Here is a 17,830-nt window from a genome sequence, read left to right on the forward strand (position 1 = left end):
CAAAGAATTTTATTAAAATGCCTCAAAATAATTGAATTTTCGGGGAATAATTTTGTTATTTATGGACATAATTGAATTCTATCGAAGAACTATTTTTGTAAATAATTGAATTCTATCGATGAATTCTTTTTATAAATAATTGAATTCTTCGGAAGAATTTTATTAAAATCTAAAAGAAATAATTGAATTATTTCAAAAAAATTTATTAATTAAAACTGTAGATATTTAAAATAATTGATTTCTTTCGAACAATTTTAATAAAATGTTTAAAAATAATTGAATTCGTGTGAAAAATTCTAATATCTTTGTAAATAACTGAATTCATCGAAAGAATTTTAAAAACAAATTTTTTTAAATAATTGATTTTTTCGAGGAATTGAAATTAAATTTTTAAGAATAATTACATTTTTTGAACAATTCCTGTAAACTTGTATTAAAAATAATTGAAATCCGGCGATGAATTTTATGATTTATGAAAATAATTTAATAGTTGCTTAGAATTTTATTAAAATTTTCAAAAATAATTGAATTCCTGACAAGAATTTTATTATTTATGCGAATATAATTGAATTATTGCCAAGAATTTTATCAAAAGATTTGAAAACTAATTCAATTCCTTTGAAGAATGTAATTAAAATTGTATTTAAAATAATTGATTTCTTTCGAACAATTTTATTAACATATTTGAAAATAATTGAATTCTTCTAAAGAATTAAAAAAAAACATTTTTTAAATAATTGATTTTTTCGAGGAATTGAAATTAAATTTTTAAGAATAATTTTTAAACATTTCTCGAGCAATTTCTGTAAAATTGTATTAAAAATAATTGAAATCCTACGATGAATTTTACTATTTATGAAAATAATTGAATAGTTGCTAAGAATTTTATTAAAATTTTCAAAAATAATTGATTTCCTGAGGAGAATTTTATTATTTATGTAAATAATTGAATTGTTGAGAAAAAATTTATTAAAATGTTTAAAAAGAATTGAATTTTTGTGAAGAATTTTTGTTAATTTTGAAAATAATTGAATTCTTCGTAAGAATTTTATAAACATTGCTTAAAATAATAATTTTTTCGAATTATAATAAATATTATGGAAATTTTATTTTAAATAATTGAATTCTTGTGGGAAACTTTATTTGTGAAAATAATTTAATTTTTCAATTGATGAAAAATAATATTAAAAATAATTGAAATTTTTCATGAGTTTTATTATTTATGAAAATAATTGAATTTACATGAAAAATTTTATTATTAGTGAAAGTAATTGAATTATTGTGAAGAATTGTATAATACAAATTTTGTTAAATAATTGATTTTTTCGAATTTTTTTTTTAAATTCTATTCTAAATTAATTGAATTCCTGTCGAAATTTTTTTATTTCTGAAAATAATTGAATTTTATCAATTTTTTTTAAATTTAAAGTAGTGAAAATTCTTTAAAAAAATTTTAGTAAAGAAATAGGAAGAATTGTAAGAGAAGTAAAATGGAGTAAAAAAAGTAAGAAGAAAGAGAAGAAGAAAAAGAAAAAGGAGAAGGAAAATAAGAAATAGAAAAAGAAGAAGGAAAATAAGAAATAGAAAAAGGAGATGGAAGAGAAGAAGGAGAAAAAGAAGATAAAGAAGAAAAAGAGGAAGAAGAAATACAAGAATCGAAAAAAGAATGACAAAAACGATTCCCATAGGAAGTGAAACTAAAATGAAATTATGAATAATGCAAAATGAATGAGTGTTTTTTTTTCTTCCTGAAAAGTTTTCTGGGTCTTTTGCTTTCTTTGTTTCTTTTTTATTATCAAATGGTGTATACCAGGGATGGGTAACGTCGGTTGGCGCACTCCCTTCGTATTTGGCAGCCACGCCAATGCGCCGCACTTGGACGTCGTCCAAACGTAATAAATTTCAAATCAGGTCATTGCTTCTCTTTGCACTTAGTGTGATACATCGTCGCGAAACGTGTGTCCAATGCACCCCGGGCGTGAAAGCAATCCTTTTACCTTTGCGAGAACACCTTTTATGGAAATTTTTTCATTCAAAATTTCTTTAAATGCAACACACGAACGTCTCCTCTACTATGTACTAATAATTATTTTCCTGTATCTCGTTTTTCGCTTATTTCAAAAATTATAGTCTTTCACAATTTATTACCAAAAAATTATAAATTAAACATGGAAAAAAAATTTGTTAAATTTTGGATGTTGGGAAATAAATAAAATTATTATTTTTTATATTAAAAATAATTTAGGTCCTAAAAAATAAAAAAATTGTTATATAAAATAAATAAAAGTAATTTTTAAAATTACAGGTCCTTGGATCGACTTCAAGGCCCAAAAAATTCTCTTTAATCGATTAAAGTTATTAAAAAAAACCCTTCCAAACTTTAATTAGATTCTGCAATTTTTAATAACAAAACTTCTTTTAGAACTTCATTATTTTTTATTTAAAAATATTCTAAATTATTTTTATAATAATTTTCATCAAATATGTTAGAGAATTCAATTATTTCTAACAAATTGCAACCTCAATTTTTCATAGTGTGTCTACAATTTCAAATTTTTTGAACATTTTTCAATTATTTTCGAAAATTCAATTATCTTTAATAAATTTCAATCAAAAACCTAATATTTTTTCAGAATTTTTAATTTAAATTTTCGTCAAAACTTCACTAATTTTGTTTAAAAAATATACAAACTGATTATTTAATTTTTCACAGAAATTTTAATTTTTTTTAATATATTCAATTATTTTCTAGAATTTTAAACTATAATTATTCAAAAAATTTTGAAAAGAAAAAGAATTTTTAATTTGTACATAAAATTGAAAAATTTCCAAATTTTCAACTAAAGTTCTTCTAACTCGGATTTTCAAAAATTTTAATAAAATACTTTTAAAAAAATCAATTATTTTTAATAAAATTTTACTTTTATTTAAAAACTTTTCAATTATATATTTAAAAAATTCAATTATTTTAATTATGAAAGTAATTTAAATTCAAAAAATTATAATAAAAAATCCTTTTAGTAGCTGAATTTAATTCATTTTCATTTTGAAATTTTCAATTTAGATATTTTTCTATTAAAATTTTAAAGAATTAAATTATATTCAAAATTCTTCAAATTCGGATTTTCAAAAATTTTAATAAAATACTTTTAAAAAAATCAATTATTTTTAATAAAATTTTACAAAATTTTAATTACTTAAAAATTTTTCAATTATATATTTAAAAAATTAAATTATTTTAAATTTAAAAGTATAATTAAAATTCAAAAAGTTATTATAAAAAATTCTTTCCAGTAGCTGAATTTAATTTATTTTCATTTTAAAATTTTCAATTTTGTGATTTTCCTAATGAAATTTTGGAGAATTCAAAATTATATTCAAAATTTGCAAATAAAATTCTTTAAATTTGGATTTCGAATAATTTTATTAACATATTTGAAAATAATTGAATTCCTGTAAAAAATTCTAATATTTTTGTAAATAATTGAATTCTTCCAAAGAATTAAAAAAAAACATTTTTTAAATAACTCATTTTTTCGAGGAATTGAAATTAAATTTTTAAGAATAATCACATTTTTTGAACAATTCTTGTAAAATTGTATTAAAAATAATTGAAATCCAGCGATGAATTTTATTATTTATGAAAATAATTAAATAGTTGTTAAGAATTTTATTTAAATTTTCAAAAATAATTTAATTCTTGAGAAGAATTTCATTATTTATGCGAAAATAATTAAATTATTGCGAAAAATTTTATAAAATGTTTAAAAAGAATTGAATTTCTGTGAAGAATTTTGTTAAGTTTGAAAATAATTGGATTCTTCGTAAGAATTTTATAAACATTGCTTAAAATAATAATTTTTTCGAAATATAATAATTATTATGGAAATTTTGTAATTTTCCTAATAAAATTTTAGAGAATTCAAAATTATATTCAAAATTTGCAACTAAAATTCTTTAAATTTGGATTTTCCAAAATTTTAATAAAATACTTTTAAAAAAATCAATTATTTTTAATATACAAAATTTCAATTATTGAAAAACTTTTCAATTACATATTTAAAAAATTCAATTATTTTGAAATTAAGTTGAAAATCAGAGGCCTGACATTATAAATTTAAAATTATATAAAAGAAATAAAAGAAATTTGTGAATTTATAAAATTTAATTTCAAAAATTATTTTTAAAATTTAATTTACAAAAAAAATTTTTACTATTTTTAAAAATTGCACTAAATTGATTATTTTTGTTGTTAATAATTATTAATTTCCTATAAACAAATATTAGCGTTTGAATTCTTCTCTCAATTTTTTTGTAAATAAAATAATAATCGTATTTTTTTCCTTACCAGAAAGTAGAAGTGAAAGGAAACTTACCTGAAACAGAAAAAAGCGAATAAATTAAATTAAATATAAAATAATACAATATTAAGTATGTTTTAGATAAATAAACAATTTTGCAAAAAACAAATATTTTTTTTTTTATCTCCACTTTCATAACAGGAGTGTATAATTTATGCTAAATTTTGTATTTCATCCCTCGCTTGAAAAATATTTCTCTACAAATTTTTCAATTATTCAAATGAAAACTTAATGGAAAGTAGAAAAAAATCTACAAAAAAAAAATGGAATGGAAAAATTACATACATTTAATGGCATAAACAGTGTGTACATATATTTTCGCGAGTCGCCATTGAGTCGCGACAAAACAACAATTTTCAGGGGCGGATGGATGGCGATGAGGAATTTACTCCTTAATTCTATTTCTTTTTTTTGTTTTTTTTTTTGTTTTCTTCCTGTTAGAATATTTCACGTTATGGACGTTACTTGGAATCACGCGAGTGTTATTAATCGAGGGCAGTGTAAAGCAGACTGGAATGCATTTTATATTTCTTCGCATCGAAGAATAATAATCAACAAAGTGGAAATTAACAATAAACGATGAGAAAATGAAAAAGAACCACGAAGACGAGAAATTAAATTCTCCGATAGCACATATTAATCTGCAGAGATGAAAAAAAATTTTTTTTTTACAAAAACTCCGAAAATAAAAAATATCAATGATTTTTTCTTCTCTAAAAATAATGAAATAAATAAAATATTTGCGCTTTATATTATTGATAAAGATTGATATCTTATTTCCTTTTATTTTATTTCAGTTTTCTTTAAAAATATAATACAATATAATAAAATATTTATTTTTCTATCAATTTTATCGGATATTAAAATATCAATCTTATTTCCTATTTCTTATTCCAGTTTTCTCTTCGTTAAAAATAGTAGAATAAATAAATAAATAATTAATTCATTATAGGGAAATTCTCATTGAATTATTGAAACAAGAAAACAAAGAAATAAAAAAAAACAATGTCTGATACAGTTTACTTCTTAAAAATGACTAAAAAAGTTCAGAAATAATGTTTTACAAAATAAAATATAGTTTTTTATAAATTTTCCCAGAATTTTTCACGAAAGAATTTATAGTTTTTTATAGTTTGCATTAAAAAAATTTAAATTGCTAAATTTTTTATTGTCAATAATAATAATAATAATAATTATCGAATAATTATAAGTTTTTTTTAAAATTGATTAAAATTGTTGAATTTTGTTAAAATTGATTAAAATTGATTAAAATTGTTGAATTTTGTTAAAATTGATGAAAATTGATTAAAATTGTTGAATTACGTTAAAATTAATGAAAATTGATTAAAATTGTTGAATTAAGTGAGAGAAAAAAATGTACGTTAAAAAAATGAGAATGCAATTTAGTAGAATTTAATTTACTTAAAGTATTAGTGAATACTCGCAAATTTGAATTGATGTTTCAAATGCACTAAATAGACAAAATGTACTGATTCGATATACATAAAGTTTCAGTAATAAATTTCCCGAGAAATCGATTTACAGAGACCGATTTCAGTATATGTACAGTAATATTTTATGGGGTAATGAATGAGGAGGATCATATATCCCCTTTGCAGGGTGACGTGAAATCTCCTCGTAATACTCTATCAATAATTCATCACTTATCTTAGATATATACGAATATATATATAGTTTTGACGAACTCAATGCAATAAAAAATAAAATACAATCTCGTTTCAAATACTTTGTGAAAATTTCACTTATTATTCAATTTTTCATTATTGTTACTCTAAATTTAAAGTTCTTTTTTTTTTTTTTTTTGAAGAAAACCATTTGAAAATTTTTACTGATTTCCAAACAAAATTTTGACTTTTTTTCTGACCCTAAAGAATATTCGAATTCACTCTAAAAATTATTAGATACTCAAAAAAATGTTCTAATACTTTTATTTGCAAATTCCTCTAAAAAGTAAAATTATTCGAAAACATGAATAAATTCTTTTTTAAATAAATATTTTAATCATTATTATTATTACTCCATAGAAATTAAGATTTACAAAAAGTTCCAAATTCAAACCTTTTTTCCATAAAGTTTTTCAAAAAAATTAAATTATTTATAAAAAGTTTAATTAAATTAAATTAAATTCATTATTTTCATAAACAATAAAATTTTTCATAGGATTTCAACTATTTTTAATACAATAATTTTTAATAAATTCCGCGAAAAATGTAATTATTTTCAAAAATTTTTTGCAAGAATTCAATTACATTTCACAAAAAAAATAATGAAATTCTTCGCTGATATTTAAATATTTTCAAAATCTGCTATTTTAATCAAATTTTTCAAAAGAATTCAATTATTCAAAAAAAATGTAATAGAATTCGTTGCAAGAATTCAGTTACTTTTTATAAATAATAAAATTCGTCGCAGGATTACGATTATTTAAAAAAAATGTAATAAGAATTCGTTACAAGAATTCAATTATATTTATAAATAATTAAATTCTTCACAGGATTTCCATTATTCAAAAGAAATGTAATAAAAATTCGTTGCAAGAATTCAATTATTTTCATAAATAATAATATTCTACACATGATTTCAATTATTTAAAAAAAAATTAATAAAAATTCGTTGCAAGAATTCATTTATTTTCCTAAATAATAAAATTCTTCACAGAATTTCAATTATTTTTAATACAATTTTAAGTAAATTCTTCGAGAAATGTAATTATTTTTTAAATTTTTATTAAATTTCTTCGAAAGAAATCAATTACCAAATATTAATTATTTATAATAATTATTGCAAAAGTTCCTTGAGAATTTTTAAATTAATTTGTTTACAATTCAATTTTACGAAATTTCGATTATTCGAAAGTCCTTCAATTAAATATTTAAAAAATAAAAACTTGAAATAATTTAAAAAAAAAAATTCAATTAAACTTTTTCAAAGAAATTAATTCTACAGAATTGTCAGTTACAAGTATGTAAAATTTAAATTTTCAAAGATTTCAATTTTAAACATTTTAAAAATTTAATTATTTCCAAAAATTCATGCTGTAATCCTTTAAATATTCCATTACTATCTAAAATTTTAACTGAAATTCATTTTTAAATCAAAATTGAATTCTCATAAAGAACTTTATCTAAAAATTTTTTAATAATTGAATTTTTTCGACGAATTTTTATAAAATTCTCAAGAATAATTACATTTTTCAAGAAATTCGATTTGAAATTGTATTAAAATGTTTGCTTAGAATTTTATTAACAATTTTGAAAATAGTTGAATTTTTGAGAAGAATTTTATTAATTTTAAATAAGATAATTGAAATTTGGACGAGGGTTTTTTTTTTAAATTTTTGAACAAAATTGAATTTCTGCGAAGAATTTTATTACTTTTAAAAATAATTGAATTTCTGCAATCATTTGTAACTTCTCCAAAATTCAATTACTATTTTCTGGAATTTTTAACTAAAACTCTTCTTTAAATAAATTATATTTAATAATTTCTGAAAATATACAAAAAATTGTATATTAGAAAATAAAAAATTAAAATAATTTCAAAAAAAAATTCAATTTTATTTTTTGTAAAAAAAATTAATTCTGCGGAATTCTTATAGTTAAAAAGATGAAAAATTCAGATTTTCAAAAATTTTTTATTTGAAACCTTTTGAAATTGAATTATTTCTATAAATTCACGCTATAATACTTTTAATATTCAATTATCTAAATATTATTTAAAATTTTAACTGAAATTTATTTTGAAATCAATTTTTATCAGAAAATTCTACGAGAATTCAATAATTATTTAAATATAAAAATAAATAATTTATTGAATAATTGAATGTTTCTTAAAATTGAATTTTTATAAAGAATTTTATAGACGAATTTTTAAATAATTGAATTCTTTCAATAAATTTTAATAAATTTTTTTAAGAATAATTTTATTTTTGTGAAATTCGATTAAAATTGTACTGAAAATAATTGAATTCCTGTAAAAAATTTAATTATTTATGACAATAATTAAATAATTACGAAGAAATTTATTAAAAATTAGTAAAAATAATTAAATATTGGAAAAGAATTTTATTACTTTTCAAAATAATTGAAATTTTCGCGAGGAATTTTAAGAATTTTTTTAACATAATTGAATTAATGCGAAGAATTTTATTACTTTTGAAAATAATTGAATTTCTCAAGCATTTATAACTTCTCCAGAATTCAATTTATTTTCGTGTTTTTAACTGAAATTCTTCTATAGATCTATTATTTTTAATAATTAATTAAAAATATATTAAAAAATTTCCAGTACTTTAATAAAAATCTCTGACTTTTCTCTGATTTCCCTGACCAGTGGTAACCTTGAAAAAGTTTCTTGTTTCTTTTCCACTTATTATCTCTTTTTTATTTCAATTATTTTTAATTCCTATTTTTAGATCCAAGAAGTAATAAAGTTATAAATGGAAAATCGCTCCTCGCAGTAGGCGCAAAGAAATATAAATGTATATATGTACATATTGTAAGCCACAAGAAAACAATCGTTTCTTCTTCTTCTTTTTTTTTTTTTTTTCTTTTTTTGTAACGGGAGACTCTTGCCATTGTTGGGTAGACATAATATGAACTCACGACTCTCGCTCTCTCTCTCCGTCTTCAGTGATTAGGAAGGTCGACCAGAAGCCAGAAGGTCTAAGTGCACGTACGCACGCGATTACTGTCGTTGTTTATTGCCGTTATTATGACTTGGTTTGGCCAATGTGGTTTCCTCCAAAGCTCAGTCAACCGCGTGTGTTCAAACGTCTCACTTCATCTTCTGTCTTCATTTCTTTTTCTCCGCCGACATTATTTTCAATATTTACCAAACAAAATCGTTAAAATTCTACATTCAAGGAATAAAGTCCTCAAAATTAAATTTCCATTCTCTTTGCGAGACATAACGTTCTCTTTAAAGAATTCTCTAACACTTTTTTTAAGGATATTGAAATTGAAGCAAAAAAAAGTATCAAAATAGTTTTCGCAACTATTTTGATACGTTTTTTTTTGTTTTCAATTTCGATATCCTTAATTTTTCAGTCATTTTTGTTATGTTATTCAAGAATATTTCCGAGTAAACTGTTCTATTAACTGTTATGTTAACTCAATAAATTAAACAACTGGTGATTTTTATAGTGAGTAATTTTTTAGGGTTGCCACGCTTTGGCTTATTTGAAATTCTCTGACTTTTCCAGGTTTTTCAGGTTTATAAAACTAAGTTAATTTATTGCCCAATTAAATAACTCTAATATAATATAGTATATTCAGCATTATTATATATTTATCTATTACTCAATTAGGATTAAAAAAAATTTTATTAATTTTTATTTTATTTTTTTTTATTTAAAAAAATTTTATTTTGTTTTTCCCCGACTTTCCTCTGATTTTTCAGGAAAAATTTTGACATTTTCCCTGGTCCTAAAGAATATTCTGATTCACTCTAAAAATTATTAGATCCTCAAAAAAGTGTTATATTACATTTATTTACGAATTTTTTTCATTGTAAATGTAAAATTATTCTAAAGCATCAGTACTTTAAAAAAAAATATATATATATATATATTATATATATATTTTTTTTTAAAAATAAATATTTAAATAAAAAATCAAATAAATTAAATAAAAAATTCTTTTTTAAAACATTCAAATTCAAAACATTTTGAAATTCAACAATTTATAATAATTAAAGATGACTTTAGTAATAAAATCATTACTTTATATTGTGAGAATATTGTTACTGTAACATCTTCAAAATTATTTTCACCAATTCAATAGGATTATTATTTTCTGGAATTTTTAACTAAAAATTACTTTTAATAATTTTTGAAAATGTACAAAAAATCGTATATTAGAAAATAAAAAATTAAAAATAATTTCACAAAAAATTCAAATAAACTTCTTTTTAAAAAAAATTAATTCTGCGAAATTCTTAGTTAAAAAGATGAAAAATTCAGATTTTAAATAATTTTATTTAAAACCTTTTCAAAATTCAATTATATCTATAAATTCACACTATGATATTTTTAATATTCAATTAAATTATCTAAATATTATTTAAAATTTTAACTGAAAATCATTTTTAAATCAATTTTTATTAGAAAATTCTACGAGAATTCAATTATTTAAATATAAAATTAAATAATTTACTGAATAATTGAATGTTTTTTAAAATTGAACTCTCATTTAAAGAATTTTATCACCAAATTTTTAAATAATTGAATTCTTTCAATAAATTTTAATAAATCTTTTTAAGAATAATTATATTTTTGTGAAATTCGATTAAAATTGTACTAAAAATAATTGAATTCATGTAAAAAAATTTATTATTTATGACAATCATTAAATTATTACGACGAAATTTATAAATAATTTGTAAATAATTGAATTTTTATGAAATTTTTATTATTTTGTGAAAAAAATTAAAAGTTTGCGGAGAATTCTAAAAATTAATTTTTTTTAAACCAAAATATATTTCTATAATAATTGAAGATGACTGAGTGATAAAAACATTATCATTATCAATTGAATTATCAATTGAATTATTATTTTCAAGAATTTATAACTAAATTTCTTCTTTAAATAGATTATTTTTAATAATTTTCGAAAAAGTTCTTTGACAAATTTTCAAATCCACATTTGTTTACAATATTCAATTTTAAAAAATTTCAATTATTCGTAAATTCTTCTCAAGAAAATTAATTCCACAGAATTGTTAACCAAAAACATGAAAAATTCAGATTTTCAAAGATTTTAATTTTAAACCTTTTCAAAATTCAATTATTTCTAAAAATTCACGCTACAATGCTTATAATAATTATTATTAAAATAATTATTATCTAAAATATTAACTGAAATTAATTTTTAAATAAAATTTTCTTAGAAAATTCTACAAGAATTAAATTATAAAAAAAAAATTAATAAATAATGTATTGAATAATTGAATGTTTCTTAAAATTGAACTTTCATAAAGAATCGTTATCAACAAATTTTCAAATAATTGAATTCTTTTGACGAATTGGAATAAATTTTTAAGAATAATTACATTTTTTCAGGAATTCGATTAAAATTGTATTAAAAATAATTCAAAATTCTGCAATGTGTTTTATTATTTATGAATATTATTGAATTTCTTTAAAGATATTTTATTATTTAAGAAAATAATTGAATTCCTGTAAAAATGTTGTTATATTTATAAATAATTGAATGATTGCGAAGAAATTTATAAACAATTTGTAAATAATTGAATTTCTGTGTAATTTTTAATATTTTATTAAAATTAACTAAAGGTTTGCGGAGAATTTAAAATGTTAATTTTTTTTTTAAAAATAATTGAATTCTTTTGGAAAATTTTGTCAAAATAGTAGATATTGAAAATCATTGAATTGAGGGAAATTTTTTTAACATAATCAAAATGTTGCCAAGAATTTTATTTATTAAAATTTTTGAAAATAATTGAATTTCGTAGATAAATTTAATTATATTTCTAAAGGTAATTGAATTTCTGCGAAGTATTTTATTTCTTTTGAAAATAATTGAATTTCTCCATTCATTTGGAATTTTCTCTGAAATTCTCAAAAATATATCGTACAATTTACGAACTTTTCGTCCTTTTTTAAGCCAAATTTACGGATTTTACGGATTTTTTTTTTTTTTTTTTTTTTTAAACTGAATTTTGCGGACTTTAAGCAAATTTACGGAATTTACGGACCTAGTTTGAGCCCTGTGTAATTTAAATTGCAAAAATTTATAAATTTAAATTTAACTAATTTCATGAGAATTTGAATTATTAAAATTTTTCGAAATTTTAAAACAACAAAAAGAAATTATTGTCAGAAATTGAAGATTTTGTATTAGAATTGGTGGTAATTTAATGGTTTATGAGCTTTTCGCTTTCGATAATTGTAGATTTTAAGAATAAACACAATAACTAGAAAACAACAATTTTCCAGAATTCCGATCAAAATTCCCTGACTTTTTTTAGGTTTTTTCAAGGTTTATAAAATTTCCTGACATTTCCAGGTTTTCCAGGTTGCGATCAAGAATTAGCATTTGGCTATTTTGGCAGAAAAATTCGAATTTTTCTGCCAAAATAGCCAAATGTTTTGTGGACTTCAAAACCGTCCCTGACCTTTTTCACTGGAGTGAAAAAAAAAAAAAAAAATTTCTCTCTAAAATGATCTTTATAGAAAAGTTTCTACACATACACAAAATGTATGCGCATGTAGTCTTGAGACTAAAGCCCCGAAATTTTCCGCGTGGCGAAGTCCTTAAGGAGTCCTTTACATAGAGTTGGGATCTCAGCGTCAGTATAACCGTAACAAGCACAAGTTGACTTCCGGACTAAGTTAAACTTGGAAGTTGGCTCCGACGACGTAACATTGTATAAAAGCCGGCGGGGGTTGGTCTCGGCAGCGGATAGACTATTGTTATTCTGGATTGCATTGCAAATTACATTACTGAGTAACTTCGTGCCCCATGCGCTATCCTTATGCTCTGAAGGGCCTCTCGAAAACCATTTCACTCTCTCTCTATATATATACGTAAGCTCACTTCTGCAATATCCCTCCGACTAGACGTCTCGCAAGCTTTATCGGTTTCACTGGCACTGCTTGGTACATTATGCATTTGCAGTCAAGATTGGCCGAGAGTATCTCTTCATCCACATGAGCGATTTTCTGATATTTCATATTGCACACAATTTATATGGTATTTATATCGTTATTGCGATACCGAATAATCATCATCTTGTAAATCTAATTGTTGCCTACAATGTACATAAAGTTTCGAATTCTTAAGGATCATTTTTTTAAACATTTTACTCAGGTTTCAATTTCATTACATTTCGTAAATTAAAAAACTAACTCTTCATAAGTTTTATTTATTTTATTTTTCACTATATTTCAGTAGCTTTATTACACTACTCAGACTTCGCACTCGATAATTAATTTTGAAAAAGTGGCAAAAATTAGCTTTCAAACTAAAAAAAGTAGTAAAAAAATAGTTATCGAAAAATTAACCTTGACGACAAAAAAAAACTCGTTTTAGACACTTCACAATACTGACAAGAATTCCATTCTATATTTCATTCTCCTGACATTTTCCTAATTAAGAAAAAAATTAATTCCTAAAAAAATTAATTCCTAATTAAGAAAAAATCCTAATTATAGGAAAAAATCCTGTAGGATGAGAATAAGAAAGAAATATATTTGATGAAAATTAGGAAAATAATTTATTTGGTCAAACATATTTTGTTTTAATCAAACTTAAAATATCTTTGCAGTCAAACATATTTAAGTATAATTCAAACATATTTTTTGGTTCATTTAAAAAAATAATATATTTAATTCAAACATAAGTTATGGTTGATTTAAAATTATGTATAATCAACATTTAAGTTGATTAAGCTTACAAACTAATTTCAATTAAACAAAATCACTTAAAATTATTTTGCTAATTTAAATTAAGTATAATGTTTTCCCAGTGTAGTAATAAATTGAATTCCTGCAACGAATTTCATTATTCATCAAAGAATTTAAATATTTATAAAAATAATTTAATTCTTGGGACGAATTTTATAAAATTTTTTAAATAATTCATTTCTTTTGACTAATTTGTATGCAAAATTCTAATTTAAATAATTGAACTCTGTAAGGAAATTTTATGAGAATCGTAGATATTGAAAATCATTAAAATTAAAAAAAAGTTTTTTTAAATAATTGAAATTAGGACAAGAATTTTTTTTTTTTTTTTTTGACGTTTATGAAAATAAGAAGAATTTTGTTATTTATAAAGATAATTGGGATGTTGTACAAGAATTTTTTTTTAAATTTTGAACATTTCTTGTGTGGTTTTTATTAAATTTTTTTGAAAGTTATTGAATTCCTAAAAACCATTTTATTATTTATGAAAATAATTGAATTCTTGCGAATGATTTTAGTAGATTTCTTTAAATTAATTGAATTTCCTAGAAGAAATTTATTACTTTTAAAAATAACTGAATTCTTGTGATAAATATTGTTATTTATTTATGAAAATAATTGAATTTTGCAAAGAATTTTATTAAATACCTCGAAATAATTGAATTTTTTGGAATAATTTTGTATAATTTCGGAAAACTATTTTTGTAAATAATTGAATTCTTCGGAAGAATTTTATTAAAATCTAAAACAATAATAGAATTATTTCAAAAAAATTTAATTAAAATTGTATTTAAATTGATGGATTTTTTTCTAACAATTTTATTAAAATATTTGAAAATAATTGAAAAGTTGTTAAGAATTTTATTAGAATTTTCAAAAATAATTGAATTGATGGAGAAGAATTTTATTATTTATAAAAATAATTTAATTTTTGCAAACAATTTTATAAAAATTTTCAAATAATAGATTTCTTTCGACTAATTTTATGCAAATTCCAATTTAAATAATTGAATTCTTGAGAAATTTTTATTATTCATGAAAAGAATTGAATTCTTACGAAGATTTTTACCACAAATTTTTTAAACAATTGAATTCTGTTTGTCAATTTTATGAAAATAGTAAATATTAAAAATCATTGAATTGCGAAAAGATTTTGAAAATGATTAAATTTGATAAAGAATTCAATTAAATTTTTTGACAATAATTGAATGTCTGTGTGGTACTTTATTAAAATTTCTTTAAAATAATTGAATTCCTAAAAAGCATTTCATTATTTATGAAAAGAATTGAATTCTTGCAAATGATTTTAGAAGACTTCTTTAAAATAATTGAATTTCCAAGAAGAAATTTTTTACTTTATAAATAATTGAATTTCCAAGAAAAAATTTATTACTTTTAAAAATAATTGAATTCTTGTAATGAATATTTCTAATTCATTTTTTTATAAAAATAATTTAATTTTGCAAAGAATTTTATTAAAATGTCTCAAAATAATTGAATTTTCGGGAATAATTTTGTTATTTATCGACATAATTGAATTCTTTCGAAAAATTTTATTAAAATATTTAAAAATAATTGAATTTCTGTGAAAATTCTAATATTTTTGTAAATAATTGAATTCTTCAAAAGAATTTAAGAAAAATATATTTTTTAAATAATTAATTTTTTCGATGAATGAAAATTAAATTTTTAAGAATAATAAAATTTTATGAGCAATTCCTGTAAAATTGTATAAAAAATAATTCAAATCCTGCGATGAATTTTATGATTTATGAAAATAATTGAACATTTGCTAAGAATTTTATTAAAATTTTCAGAAGTTATTAAATTCCTGAGAAGAATTTTATTATTTATGAAAATAATTGAATTATTGCGAAAAATATTATTAAAATGTTTAAAACGAATTGAATTTCTGTAAAAAATTTTGTTATTTTTCAAAATAATTGAATTCTTCATAAGAATGTTATAAACATTGTTTTAAATAATTAATTTTTTCGAAATATAATAAATTTTATGAAAATTTTATTTTAAATAAGTGAATTCTTGTGGAAAACTTTATTTGTAAAAATAATTGAATTCTTGCGAAAAATTATCCAAAAATTTTTTTAAATAATTGAATTATTTCAAAGAATTTTATAAAAGATTTTCGAATTGTTTCTAAGAAGAGTTTTATAAAAATTGAGAATTTTTTTTTACTTCAACTACTAGTGGATTTAAAGTAGTGCCAATTTAAAAAAAAAACTAGATAAAAGTAGCTTATAGTGTCACAAATGTAAAAAATGTAATGCAATGTAAAAAAAATATCAAAATATTATTTAATCTTAAAAAAAAACAATTAAAAAATCTCCAAGCACTAAAAATTAAAGATAATTAAAATTTATTAATATTACACAAATTTTTCTTTTATTTTTATTACACCTACAATTTTCTCATTTTTTTCTACAAAAAAAAAGTTGAAAAAGTTTCAGTACCAAAAGAACAAGGTAGCAATAGTTATTTAATCAACAAAACCGCAGAAGAATTAAACTAAATGACGTGTTAATTGAACTTTACAGGTGAATTCACAAGTTATTCAAATAAGAAATAATCCTCAAAATAGAATATAATATATAAATGTTGAAGATGAAAGTAAGGGGAAAAAATATATAAAATATAAAGAATTGTCTTTCACATATGTGTCGATAAAAGTTCTCCCTCGAAAATAGAAGCTAATAGATGGAATTTAAAAATTTATATGACCTAGTCGACTATACTTTATAATAAAGAAGTTAGAGGGTTGAAAGAACAAGAATATTATATATGTGGAGTGCATTGAACCTGAAAAAAAGAACTTTTTACATTTCAAATCAGTTTAAAAGAACTTCATTTTCGACATTTTTTCTGCTTTTATTTTACGTTTTCTTAGTTGCAAGTCATTATTGAGAATCCTTCAATGGAAAATCAGGAAAAATTAAAATAGAAAAATATTTCTACTTACAAAAGTTAATTTTAAATTATGAAATTTTTAAAGAAATAAATTTTCACGTTAATAACTTATTAGATTAAAAAACTATTAAGTTACTAAATTTTAAGATTAAAAAATAATTCAATTACTAAATATTAAGATTAAAAAATTTTCATTTTCGACAATTTTTTTCTTTTATTTTAATTTTTCTTTGATTTTACGTTTAATTTTTAAGTTAATAAATAATAATGTTTAAAAATGATTAATTTACTGAATTTTAAAATTAAATTAAATTATTAAGTTTCATACTTCGAAAAATTTTTAAATCATTAAATTCTTAGAATAAAAAATCTCTAAAGTAATTAATTTAATTAAAAATTTTTTAAAATATGTTTAATTAGTAGATGTTATTAATTAAATTATTACGTTACTATTATTAGAAGATATTAAAATATAATTGGTAATATTATCGATATTTTCAATACAGTATATATATATACTGGAAACAGTTGTATTACAACGAGTCTGTCGATAAGATAATGAACATTTTTTTTTATCATACTTTTAAACTCTCCTTTCTCTCTTTATGTTTAATTTTATTAATAAAAATTGTCTTCTGAGAATTCATTCAATGAGTAATTTTCTTGAAGGTCGACTCAACACATTGCAACATGATTCTATGAACAATTGATAAAAAAAAATCAATAAAAATGTTGCTGGTATGTCTACAACTGAAAACCTAGACATTCCATTCCATCACTTTAGTTTAGAAAGTTTAGAATAAATAGTGTATGGAAATATTCACCAATTGTTGCCAAGATTGATTTAATTACAGCGAAAAAAAAATTTTTAAATTCAAATAACCGATTTGTTATCTATTGTCAAATAAATATTTACTTGAATCAAATAATTTTTATTATAATCAAATGAATATTTCCTTGAATCGAATCATTTTTATTTCAATCAAAAAATATTTTTTACTTTAATCAAATAATTTTTATTTCAATAGGAAAATATTTAATTTAGTCAAATAAATATTTACTTGAAATCGAATCATTATTAATTTCAAACAAATAA

This window comes from Leptopilina heterotoma, unplaced genomic scaffold, assembly GCF_015476425.1.
Source record: "Leptopilina heterotoma isolate Lh14 unplaced genomic scaffold, ASM1547642v1 Lhet_68, whole genome shotgun sequence".
Classification (NCBI taxonomy): domain Eukaryota; kingdom Metazoa; phylum Arthropoda; class Insecta; order Hymenoptera; family Figitidae; genus Leptopilina; species Leptopilina heterotoma.